This window comes from Haemaphysalis longicornis, unplaced genomic scaffold (assembly GCF_048455015.1).
Source record: "Haemaphysalis longicornis isolate Haplotype H1 unplaced genomic scaffold, Haemaphysalis longicornis Haplotype H1 scaffold_5, whole genome shotgun sequence".
Classification (NCBI taxonomy): domain Eukaryota; kingdom Metazoa; phylum Arthropoda; class Arachnida; order Ixodida; family Ixodidae; genus Haemaphysalis; species Haemaphysalis longicornis.
This window is the reverse complement of record NW_027526385.1, coordinates 89,953,812-89,967,534: the sequence shown is the minus strand read 5'-3', so window position 1 is coordinate 89,967,534 and position 13,723 is coordinate 89,953,812. Positions and strand designations below refer to the sequence as shown.

The 13,723-nt window shown below is 45.9% G+C and overlaps 1 non-coding gene across 1 annotated transcript; it reads left to right on the top strand.

Moving 5' to 3' along the window:
- The first annotated feature begins 4,646 nt into the window (after positions 1–4,646).
- Positions 4,647–4,718, top strand: Trnah-gug (transfer RNA histidin (anticodon GUG)). The gene has a single exon. It is a non-coding gene; the product is annotated as a tRNA-His (tRNA).
- The last annotated feature ends 9,005 nt before the right edge of the window (positions 4,719–13,723 follow it).

The following is a 13,723-nucleotide window of genomic DNA, read 5'->3' as shown; positions in this document are numbered from 1 at the left end:
ACATAAAAAGTCACAAAACATAGCTTAAAACAGGGCATATCCAACACAGATTTTTAAAATATTGCAAGAAGGGAAAAGCACAAACGCGGTACTACTCACTGAGTAAATGCTAGGTTAACAATTCAAAAAATTTATCGTCGCTTATCATCCCCATGACGTGTTGCGGAAGGTGATTCCAATGCTTGATGGAACGGGGACTAATGGTCTAATGACAATCCATTGGCAGAATTCAACCACCGCACGTGCTCACATTCGTGCTCAATGGTCCATGTGGTTTGCTCGACCATCACATATAGTGAAACAGGCGTGAAAAAGAACACTTGAGAGCTGTAAATACTGATTGAAAACTGCTACTTTATGTCTGCCTGACGCAATTTAATTACGACAGAACAAAAACAGACATGTAATGAACTTTAGAGATGATTTATCAAGGCATTAACATGCTCTTACATGAGGGCTGTTTGGTACAACTCGAGCAATTTTCTCGCATACATTGGTATTATACGAATTGTTCAAGCAAGCCGTCTCAACACGGCCAAATACACTTTTACACATTCACAGAGAATTTCCAAAAGGTGTTTAGCAGCTAAGCAGCAGTTTTGTGGAAAAGCGTGTCTTAGAGCCCGTCGGCAGAGTGAATTTTAAGACGTAAGGAAACGCAGCAGCTCATTGATGTCTCAGTGTTGGCTTTTCAATACAGGAAGGATCTGCCAGCAAAGGCGGGTTCGATGCTCAACCGTTGCGTTTCAAATAAAGTTGTATTTGAGTATGCTTCTAGAAACGAGGATGAGACTGCACATGTTTGAAGAAATATGTTTAGACAGCCCGGAGAACTCAGCCTAAGAGGGAGAGAAGGAACTTTATTTGCCCAGAAGTAGAGAACTTGGAGGCTCACTAATAGGGTTCAACTTAAATTGAGGACGCCTCAGCGAGTGATGGAACAGAAGATGATAGGCAAGGGACAAGAAGAGAGCGGAGTGGGTCAGGGAACAAGCGCATGTTGAGGACATATTAGCAGGAATTGAGAAGAAGAAATGGGTGTGGGGAGGGCATGTAATGCGAAGGCAAGATAACCGTTGGTCACTAAGGGAAACAGAGTGGATCCCCAGAGAAGGCAAGCTTGGCAGGGGGCGGCAAAAAGTTAGGCGGGCAGATGAGATCAAGAAGTTTGTGGGGATAGATTGGACGCACTTGGCACAGGACCGGGGAAATTGGAAATCCATGAAAGAGGCCTTTGCCCTGCAGTGGGCGTAGATAGGCTAGTAATGATGATGATGAGAGAGCTTGGGCTCTCTCTGTTGCGTTAGTCAGCCAGGAGATCGTGGCTTTTTCGGCCGTATGGACAAGGTGTAGCTGTGTTAGGGGATCGGAGCTGCGCAGCAGGGTTTCCCAGTGCTCTAGATGTGTAATGTTTATAAGGGGTAAGAAGGTCTTGTTCCATGGTTTCTTTTGGCATTTCCATGTGATGTGCGTGAGGTCTGTGCGGTGGCCGCAGTGTTTGCACTTATCTGAGAAGATCTCTGGATGGAAGTAACTATAGGCCAGCGGGTTCGGGTAGGTATTGGTTTGAAGTTGCCTGCATGCCTTGGCCTGCGCAGCGTTGAGTGTGTGGTGGGCGGCTGGAAATTCGCACCTGCTGTGTTCGTAGTAATTTGTCATCTCTTAGCACGAGTTGACGCTGTAGAATTTTTCTGAGTGCTCTGTTGCCACTGCAGGGGGGGGGTAATTGCTGCTCAGGTGACAATCTCGCAAGCAGCTGTGTGGGCCTGTTCGTTGCCCTGTAACCCTTCGTGTGCAGGAGCACAGATAAGTTTCGTTGATCGGTAATTTGGTGCTCGCAGCTGTTGAAGCATTCTTGCGGCGACTGCAGCTACGTATTACTGTAGCTACGTATGGCTGCCTTCAAGTTGCTGATTATGTATCTGGCCCTGGTTGTGGGGATTGTTAGAGCGATTGCTGCCTGTTCTGAAGGCGCAGTATTTTTTGTGAGAACTGTCGCCGAGGGGAGCGCTTGTCCTGTGTGGTCCACCACCACCACGACCATGGCGTTGTACGGATAGTCTGCTGCGTCTACAAATACTGCTTCGGGATTGCTGCCCTATTGTTTTGCGAGGGCATGTGCTGTGGCCGCTCTCCGGACCTTGTCATTTGTCGGATCCATGTTTAAGGGTAGTGGAGTACTAGGAGCTCTCGTGGCACGGTGGGTACGTCAACAGCTCCGCTTTTATCAATCCGTAGGGAATGCAAAGTTCTCTTAGGATGTGTCGCATGTATGAGTTTTGGAGAGTCTTTCAAGTTGTGAGATTTGCTGTGCCTTTATGAGCTCGTCGATGCGGTTGCGAAGGCCCAAGGCATCAAACCTTTCATTTGGGGTTGAAATGGGCAGTCCAATAGTTCTTTCATATGCTCTCTTATTCATATTGTTGATTTCTTCTTACTTCTTTATATTTAGGTATGGTGTGGCGTAGACGATGCGGGTAATAAGGAAAGCCTGGACGAGTTTTATTGTGCTTTCTTCTTTCATTCCCCCTTTTCTGTTGGTTATGCGAGAGATAAGGTGGACGTCTGTGTAGTTTACTTGTCAAATGCAGGTATGATTTCCTTGTTACTACTTGTGCAGTGGATATGCAGACCCAGGATTCGAATTGAGTCTACAGTAGGTATGGTTCTTCCTGGGTGATGCAGCTCAATCTGGGGATCATCAGGGGACATTGAACGTCGCTTTCGCTGTGCAGGTCTGGAGGCGAAAAGCAAACGCCCGTGTGTACGAGATTTGGGCGCACGTTAAGATCCACTGGTGGCCAAAATAATACGAGCCCCCCCGCCCCCTACGGCGTGCCTCATAGCCTGCATTGCGTCGGCGTGTTAACCCCTACAATCAATCAATCGATCAATCAATCGCTGTGCACGGCGGAAGATCAGTAGTGCTGACTTCTTCGTGGAGCAGGTCAGACCCTTAGGAGAGATGAATGCGTTTATCGTATCTACCAACGTTACTCGAATGTTGGCATCAACGGCGCGCTGTAGTCATTCTTGTATTTCTCCTCCTTTAATAAGTCCAGAGCATGATATCGCCTGCATAAAAACTTCTTTACTTTTTTTGGTAGATCCGAAGAATCACAGTGGAAATTGTGGAAACAGTAGCAACTACCACCATCTCCAGATTTTTGGATTTGGGCCTCTTGTCCAATTCCACCGCTGCAAGTGATTGTTTTCGTGAAGTTGGTTGAACTGGAGGACTGGGTTGAACCCAATAGAATTCCGAAGAGTCGATGCTAGCTGCTCGGTAACAAATTGCACTCGAAAGCAAAAGTTGAGGCTAAATAGTGTTCGTATACGCGCCGATTTCGAAAATAGGCACTTATTGGCATTTCGGCACAAATACCAAAATTACATTTATAGGCACTATAAAAACACCATAAAAGCTCTTCTTACCCTCTAATACATGCTTATATATCAATGTGCATGATAGGATCACAAGTAGCAAAATAGGCATTTGCCTAATAAATTCCAGTCTCTAGCGATGACATATCGCTATCAAACTACAGTTCCGTGTCGAAGCCCTGTGAATGAAAGGGGCAGATAGAACTGAAAACCCGCAGCCGATGGTTCATCAGATCAGCTTATAAATTTCGGCTCTTAATGCGGTAGCGAGAGCCCATATTACAAAAGAGCGCAGAAAAGGCGCAGAATAAGAACACATAGGATGGTGCGCAGCTGTGTATCTCTTCTCCGCATTTTTCTAAAATCTTAAACCAACCCTCCCAACTTCAAATTGTGCTGAAAGACCATACAGTCTCGAGTCTTCAGCTCTAGAATCCACTCAGCACTTCATACTTTGCTTAGATGCACTGCTGCAATTTAACACGCTCGAGCATATTTATTTTTGTTTGTTCTGAAAAATTCTGATACATAAGACGTCAGTCGCCCGTTGGCGCCGGCAATCAGGCCTACGTCATCAAGCAATTTCCGTGACATCATGCCAGCTGCAACCTCTCGTTCATAAAATTTGCTCGGTTTGCTCTCGTCATAGCGGAAGACATGCGGGATACGGCAAAGTTTTGGCAAATAGCCCATCGTAAAAGCGGTCAAGGTAGTACAAATCATTGGTTCCTTCAAAATTGATATGCATTGCAAAATGAAAACAATAAAAACGCGTGACACGATATGTCCTTCACGCCTTCAAAATAAATGCATAATTTGTCATGTTAGTACACTGAATCGTTAACACTAAGCGATGGTTCGCACACTCCAAATCAATTCGGAATCAGTAGAAAAGAAATGTATAGTGAAGCGCACCATCGACGTACAAGATAGCTGCTTACATTGAAGCCAAATTTAAGGGGACTCGGCGTGTAGCAACGTTTTCAGATGAGGTTGGTGTGTAGGAGAGTTTAGAGAGACTGTCCATTACACACTACAGTAGACACTTCTCACGAAAGCTACCGTGTGTGGTGCAGAATGCACGTGTAGCTAAAGCCCCTCTAAACTACTCTCGCTGGCCGCGGTGCACACGGTGGGGGGGCTTTACGAATATTCAAGTAACCACAAACTCTACTTCCACAAAAACGAATACACAAAATCGCAAAATCAATGGAGATAAGTTATATACCCTTTTTTGCGCCTGGATCTCCGCCCGCTGGGTAGCCGTGATCGTATAGTGGTTAGTACCTTGCGTTGTGGCCGCAATAACCCAGGTTCGAATCCTGGTCACGGCAAGTTTTTTTTTTTTTTTTTTTGCAAAATTTTTGTTTGCACAAGGTAGATTTCGACATTTCCGTTATTTATAGACTGGGGTGATAGCAAACCAGACATGAATAAGCGACAACAATAAGCCAGTGAAAACAGACCGATGCCAAGGGTTTATTCTCGAATGCACTCCATAAGGCTTGCCATAAAAGAAGTGGACAAATTAAGCAATTTTTTAAAGAACGATGAAGTGATCAATTGGATTTCATACCTTCACGTCCGCTAGCAATTTCTGGTATTCAAAAAACACTGTTCCAAACATTTGTCCCTTATGGTGTGCCACAATGCTCGGTATACCTGCCCAGACGTGAAAATGATATTTTTTCTTTAGCTGAATTATTAAACCACGAATTCTAGCTAGACATAAGCAAAAGACATAGGCAGAATTTCTAGCGAGAAATTCACTTTCTAGCTCATTTTTAGCTGGATTGAGATTTTGTTCCGGCTGGCAGCTCCAGCTAGCATTTGTCAGTCCAGCTGGATGAAGAAAAAAAGACCTGCAACCTGGGAATAATCGTCTCTAAGTAGACTACGAATTTTTTTAGTTAAAAGCTTTCGATTCCAGCTCGAATCTATAAATCTAGTCAGAAATTAAGCTAGAAATTATGATTTCTTGCTGTAAATCCTCTTTCCATTTTCACGGGGGTGATTCTATTAAATTTTGTTTATATTATACATTAACGATATAAGTGGAGAGTGAATGCAAATTTGAGACTTCACACCGACGATAGTGTGACTTATTCCGATACAGGGACCACATCAGACCAACAGCGCTAAATGATGTACCAATAACGTCTATAGTTGTATGGTGTGATTTGTGGCAGGTGTCAATAAATATTGACAAAACTATATGTACATTACTGAAAATAAACAAGCTACTCCACTTTCAATACTCTGCTACAAACAATCTTCTCTGAGGTAGTGTAGACAATCTGAGGTAGTGTGTGCACTTCAAATGACCTCAGTTGGAACAGCTTTTTTTTTCTTAAGTGGACCTTAAAACTTATACGCCTACTTGTCTATAAAACTGTCGCTCTCCAAACATCATACTACGGATGATTATTTGGTACTCCTATGCACAAACTAATTGCATTGACAAAATGGAAAGAATACAAAAAAAAACCTATATATATATATATATATCTGCTCGCTGAATTTTTTTTGGTCGCACTTCAGTGACAGAACTCTTACCCAGAGCATGTTTACCACCATTATCCGAAGTTTCCGATAAAGAAACTTCAGCCTTGAGGCTGAAGTTTCTTTATCAATTAAATAATTGGCATTTTGATATAAATCTCGAGATATGTACTTTTGTCTTTTTCTCTGAGTATGCTATAGAAAAAGGCACAGGTTCACAACCACCGGCCCCTTTTCAAAATCGGACAAACTGTTTTCTTTAATTATGAGAACAGAGTTGGTTGGGACAACCTTCCTAATAGTGACAATATAGTGAAGTGTCTTCTAGGCCAGCGTTGCGTTGTTTACATCAATTAAGTGTCCCTTCATCGACAGTGTTGCCATGATTGCGTGAATTATATTTTGTTTTCAGCGAACATTTCGGTACCATCCTGCCAAAATTTCCTGTGGGAATTGCAGTATAAATAAATAGATAAATAAATAAATTGGAAATATAAACTGCAGCCCTACAGCGAGTGTAACTATGCTGTTACCATATTTTCACTGTTACTATCCTAAGCACGATAGTAAACAAAACAAAACAGATTTCAAACGTTAGAATTTATAACGTGTCATTAATACGCTAATATACGTGAGACTGAAATGTGGGGGTACATATTCTCGGCGGCGCAAGGTAAATTCGTAAATTCGAATTTCTGTTAAGGAGCCCAAACACGCGCGGGTTCGGTCCCAGCTGCGGTGGCTGCTTTTCTGATGGAGGCGAAAAGCGAAAATGCCCGTGTGTCTAGATTTCGGCGCGCGCCAAGGATTCCAAGGCGGTCAAAATTAAGTCTGAGCCCACCCTCCCATACGGCGCGCCTCCTAGCCTTCGGCGCGTTAAACATCATCATCATCATCATCATCAGTCGTCGAATTTCTGTTAAGCGGTCTAACGTAGTTCAATTTTCTAAAATCGCGCATCGTACGTTTCTAATGGGTGCTATAAAACTAGAAATTCTGGGAGTGACAGTTTCATAATCATTTGCACGTATGTCCGCTTCGATGTGTATATCAGGCAAAGTCGGCGCGTCTGCGTAGCTTCAAAAATTACATACAAGGAAAACTTATACTTCGTGTGCACTTTATATATATACATATATATATATATGTGTGTGTGTGTGTGTGTGTGTGTGTGTGTGTAAGCAACAGAAGAAACTTCTCCAGGATCCAGAAGAAGTATTTGAGAAAATAGTTGACTAACGATTAAAAACATAATGTTTTACTGACGTTTCGACTGGAAGGCCAGTCTTCATAGATTACTCCGATGAAGACTGGTCCTCCAGTGGAAATGTCAGTAGACTGCTTTTTTTAATATTTTTGTCTCCTGTCTACGTTTTTACTTAACTTTAACACACACACACACACACACACACACACATATATATATATATATATATATATATATATATATATATATATATATATATATATATATATATATATATTCCTAATCGGCGTCAGCCTGTAAATACACCTGGATGGACATACTTATTTGTCCTCCATTTTGTTGCAGTTGCACGCACTTCGAAGCGGACACGCCCATAGCCTGCAACGTTCCAACCTTACCCTACTCACCGCAGCATTCATTGCCTCAGGAAATCCCCGCCCCGAGATGAGTACCGTCCCAACCCCCCTTTCTCCTCCTCCTCGAGGCGACAACACCACCCGAGCACGATCGCTCTCCAAACCTTCCAGTGTTCTTCGTTTTTAACTCTGTCACACACATTTCCTTCATCTCGGATGACCTCTGTGACAAATAAATAAGTTGCGCTGAATTCCATACCCTTCGGGCAAAGTCTACGCTTTTGAGCCGGCGCTATGTCATTCTCACCGACCTCATGGCGTTGTATTTGCCGCAGAAATAAAGAGGGTCACCGAAATGACGGCAAGGGAACACTCCTCGCGTTTTTCGATCGACACACAGACCCGCTTCGATCGTCGCCCAAGCAGAAAAGTAGCGCACACACAAGAGCACTTCCTCTGTGAGCGCGGCCGTGTTTCGACATGCAGGACGATCCGGGCTACGCTGAAGCCGGGTCGCTCTCCCCCTCCAGGCCGTCGTCGCCGAATTTTCAAGGCCGCGCAGGGGGGGCTCGGCTGGCTTCGCGCGGCTCTGAAAAGGAAGCAAGCTGCCACGGAAAAGTACAGAAAGCGAGAGAGAAAGAAAAAGAGAGAGACGCTGGGACGGTTCCTGGGAACAACATTTCTTTATCGCCGAAGCCATATGTTTGTAAATATACCTGTTGCGCCGCCAGCTTATCGAAGGGTCTTGTTGCCCCATGAGCGTCTACGAGGATTCTCTTTTCTGGGAATCTGACGTACGCCCTCCCTCTCTTCCCCCCTTTTCGAGCCTCAGAACGATCTTTCTATGATAGCCCCTCGTACCCGAGCGAAAGCTCCCGAACCCTTTCCCGCCAAAAGTAAACAAACTACCAGCGCATTTCAATACCCGCCTCCAAATAGGCCACCGCAAGACGAACGCACGTGCGAATTGTGTTCAGTGCGCTCAGTCTGCACCGGTGCCGAATCGCTAGCAGATAGATGTCCACGAGAAAAGCGCTGGAACGGCTCGGGGGCGATCTGCCACGAGGGGATCGGCCGGAACCAAATTTCAATGCCGCTCATCCTAGCTGGGGCCACGTGGCTGGGGCTACCAATACAAAAACCAGCGGGGACCCATTCTGGCCAATGTTATCGACGACCTTAATCTACTGCTGCTCAACCAACCTGATTCACCAACCCGCACTGGTGCAAGCGTCACCAGGGATACTACCCCGGATCTTTCATTTCTTTTGGGCTCCCTAGACGTCTCCTGGTTTCTCCCGCGGGAAAACCTTGGATCTGATCACGAGCTTAAACTAATAACAATTAAAAACCACATGTATAATGCTCAGCTGGGGGTGGCACGCCTTACCAATGGGACGCCTTCAGAAAAGCAAATTCTTGCAAACCTATTGACCCCTGTCAGCCCCTATCAGCATGGATTGATGATTTACTTCAAACTGTTCACTCAACAACCAAAACCGTGGCTATCACCTACCACACCCCTGATGTCGACCCGAAACTCTTCAGGCTTTGGGAGGCACGACGGAGCATCGTCAAGCGCTGGAAGCGACAGCGGCACACGAGGCCAACTTTCGGGGACATCCCGAAAGCTTCGAAAATCTGACACCACGCGGCGTTCCAAGGTGGAGACTTTTTCTTTTTTTTTTTCCTTCCTTCTCCCCTACTCGGGAGGCCCGAAGCCGCTCTTACTGCGTCTCCGAACCGCTCTTCTAAATCAACAAGCAACAGAGTACGATAACCACCTTTTAAAGGAAAATTGGCTACAGCTGTGTGACAGCCTCCAAGGTGCCCTGACAACCAAAAGAACTTGGCACCTGCTCCGGCATCTCATCGACCCCCAAACCAATAGGAACGCTTCTCATCGAGCATTGACCCAAACTCTTCATTCTTTCGATGGCTCTTCTGAAGCCCTCATGCGTTCCTTGGAAAATAAATACCTCCACACAGCCAGAAATTTCACTCCCCCTCTCTACACAGGCCAGCCAAATCTGGACCTTGATCAAGATTTTCAACTTCACGAACTAGCTCTTTCCGAATGCAACAAAAACAGCACCCCGGGCCCGGATCATGTGACCTATCGTCTCTTAACCAGCTTGGATTATGACTCAATGGAACAGCTTCTGCAGCATATTAACGCCCATTGGAAATCTGGAAAACTTCCCCCACAATGGAAAACAGCAGAGATCCACTTAATCCCGAAGCCTAACAAGTCACCACACCTGGACAACCTTCGTCCTATTTCTTTAACATCTTGTGTGGGTAAAATGGTGGAGCGCATATTAGTCCGACGTCTACAACTCTACCTAGAAGCCAAGGATCTCATCCCAAATACAATGTATGGTTTCAGAAAACATCTGTGCACTCAAGACATCCTTCTTCGCATACAGGCAGAAATTCTCATGCCAGCCTCCCGAAATTCCCCTCGTGCAATTCTTGCATTGGACTTAAAGGGAACCTTCGATAACGTCTCTCATTTTGCCATCCTCTTCCGTCTCAACGAAACATGCTGCGGCTTTCGTACTTACTCCTACATTGCCGATTTTCTCACCCACAGACAGGCGATCCCAAAAGCAGGCGATGTGAAATCTGATCCCATCACCCTAGGAGATCGAGGCACTCCTCAAGGTTCTGTTCTTTCACCTTTGCTTTTTAATATCGCTCTCCTAGACCTCCCTCGTCAGCTTAAAGCCATTCCCCGTGTTCACCACGCACTGTATGCGGATGATATTACCGTGTGGACTGACACGGGTTCTTTAGGTGAAATTCAAGATATCTTTCAAAAAGCCACAGACACTGTAAAACAATATGCCTCATCAATTGGCCTTCGGTGTTCCCTTCAAAAATCTAACCTCATCATTGTACGGAAAAGTCCCCCTGCATCCAATAAAGAATCAGTTCAAATTACCCTCAATGGTCAGCTTATACATCACAGACCTTCACTCAAGATACTTGGTGTTACAATACGGAACGATCAGACAGTATTCAAGCTCACCACAGTATTCACTCAAGTTACCCACTGCTTCGCCGCATCCCCAATCGACATCGCGGCATGAAGGAGGAAGACCTCCGCCTTATCCGCGCCTTCATCATATCACGGGTCATCTACATCGCCCCCTACCTCACTCTCAGCAAAAGTGACACGGAAGCCATTGATCGCCTCATCCGCAAAGCTGTAAAGAAGGCTCTTAATCTTCCTATGCCCACCGCGACAACTAAACTGCTCCAATTAGGCATTCACAACTCGGTCACGGAACTCATCGAAGGGCATATTTCCAGTCAACGTTTCCGCCTAACACCAACAGGACTGGCACTTTTACAGGACCTCAAAATGTCAACTCCTCAGACCACGGACAGAAAACCTCTTCCCATAATTGGCGTCAATCCATTCGTGTCCGCCCTCTTCCCAAAAATATGCATCCCACTTTGCACTCCGGTCGTCGACACGCCCGTAACCAAGCCCAAGAACGAATCTACGGAAACAATCCTAATGAATTTTGTACACAGATGCCAGCCCTTACTCCAATCCGTCCCATCACTTAGCCATAGCGACCACTAAAGACAGAGAGAGAGAGAGAGAGAGAGAGAGAGAGAGAGAAAATATTTTTATTTCTCCAGCAGAGGCTGATGTGCGGGCGTTGCCCTGTGGAAGGCGTCCCTAGTCCGGGATGCCTTGACTTCGGCTGGCCGTCCGTGCTCGGGTCACCAACTTAAGTTGGATATCCGGGTCCGGGCTGGCCAGGGAAGCCCTCCACTGCTCGAAGGTTGGGTTGGAAAGGGGGGGCAAGTCTGGAGTTCGCTGGCACTCCCACAGTATATGGTAGAGGGTGCCAGGCTGGGGACAGTGACTAAAGACAAGATCATCACCTGCGCCTCAATCAAGACCACATCTATCTGGGCCACGGAAGAATTTGTTGTGGCTCTCGCCATCACTCAAACACCCGCAGCGATTCTATGTTACGGAATGTCAAGCCGTCTGTCGCACCTTTTTATCAGGTTACGTGGCCTCAACTACGTGGAACCTCCTGGCTCAACACGCCCCCAACAGGAAGATGTGGACCCCGGGACACTCCTCACTAACGGGCAATAATTTTACCCATAGACAAGCCTGCGAACTCTCCTCCCAGACCTCTGAGGAAACACCAAGTATCATTCCCCTGCTCACATTTCAAGACATCACCCAACATTACCGCACATCAAGACAACATTTTCCCACTCCTCACCCGCAGCTCACTAAAACAGAAGTAATACTCCTGAGGCTTCAAACAAACACCTTTCCTCGCTCAAGTTGGCTACATCGGATGTACCCAACCCAATACCGTGCCACATGTAAATTCTGCCCTAACCCATGTACCCTCATAACACATGATCTCGGGGTGCGCACACAACCCAGCCCTCCCACATTTACCCACTTCCCTTCCCCTCCCTGAGCTGTGGGAGAACCTGACGACCAGCGCCGGCTTGGATGCACAGAAACTCCTGGTGTCCAGGCTGAGACAGCAAGGTCGTCCATGGTCTCCTGGACTGAGGATCCACTCCCACATCACCAGGCTCACAAAAAGTTTTCCCTGAAAGACCCCCGCGCGAGGGAATCTAACCGAGCTGCAGGCACTTTAATAAAGTTGTTCTCTCTCTCTCTCTCTCTCTCTCTCTCTCTCTCTCTCTCTCTCTCTCCTCGGCATGTACGAACAAGGTGAATAGGTTGGGTGCGTTGTTACCACCATATATACATTTATTAGAAAATTGGATGACTGCATGGTTGACTGATAGACAGACAGACAGACAGATAGATAGATAGATAGATAGATAGATAGATAGATAGATAGATAGATAGATAGATAGATAGATAGATAGATAGATAGATAGATAGATAGATAGATTGATTGACTGATTGATTGACTGATTGATTTTGACACGCATGGCACATGGTTCTGCGAACAAAAACCTCAGAGTATACCTAGGCACGTCTCATGGGTTGGCAATTCGAAAGCACTTACGTCCTCTTTCCGCTTGAGACTGCGTCACGATCCGTTTCCGCCTTATAACGCGTTCGAATGGCTTCGATCTGTCTCCTACGCGTTGCGCCACCGCTCGCTCCTGCCGCTGTGCAATGGGAGGGTTGCCGGCGATGGTGATTTTCGCGGCCTACCTGTTCACTCATCCGTCCGTGTTCTTCCGTTGCATTACGTCACTACCGCGGACGGTCACCTTTCGCTGCAGCGGAGTTTGTACGCGTTCGCGCTATGGAACGCCTTGCGCTATGGAACGCTGACAAGTAGTTAAGCCGTTTGACGGCTTTCGACGCCGAGGACGGCTTTTTCGCCCAAGGGGCTGTTGAATGGTTTCGCATTAAAATGCGGTGAGAGGAGCAGAGGAAAAACAGTGGGAATGATGGCTTGACTGGCGCCAACTTTCGGACGGCAGAAAACAACACAAAACTGGCATGCGTGAAAGTTCACCAATGCCACTAAAGAACTTTAGGGTGGCCCGCGGAAATACGATTGTAAAGAGCGAAATCTATACCTGTTACGAAATCACACATTTAGTGAAGACAGTGATGCCACTGTACACTGTATTGCAATGGGTACACCAAAAGAAAAAAAAATAATGCAGACGGGGGCATTCAGTTTAATTCGAAACATAGTGCCAAATTTGCTGGCATCCAGATGCCGTGGTGGAGCACCCACATCCACAGTGAAACGTTCCGTCTATAAGTAATTCATACGGAGTATTACGCGGCCAGGCGTAACTAATGCAGATAATCTTTCCAAAAACAAAGGAATCAAGTCATTTATCAGAACAGAAACGTTTGACACAGTTTTCGTGTTTCTGTCTTAATTAAAACGCAAAATGCGACACCACAAATTTTCCGTATGCTTTCTTAGTACTCATATACGAAATTCATGCGGACCACGATTTGGCGTTTCTGGCGGTAGTACGTAGATAAAACTGGTGTCGAAATTTCTTTACGTAATACCGTACTCTATTATTACGTGTTGTGGACACATATTTATGTTTTTAGTCCGGCGGTGTGTCAGTAAAGGCAAAAAAAAAAAAAACTGGTTGATCGTTCTGTCATAGGAATCGGTAAAACACGAAAGTGAAATGTGCAACGAAATCCGCCTTTGAGCTTCATTTGCGGGTGGGCGGCTGTCTCATGGGTGTGCTTGGCGAGCGACGTCCTGCTGGTGGGTTGTTTCGGCAAAGGTGTACTGGCGTCATTTCCGTGACGGAT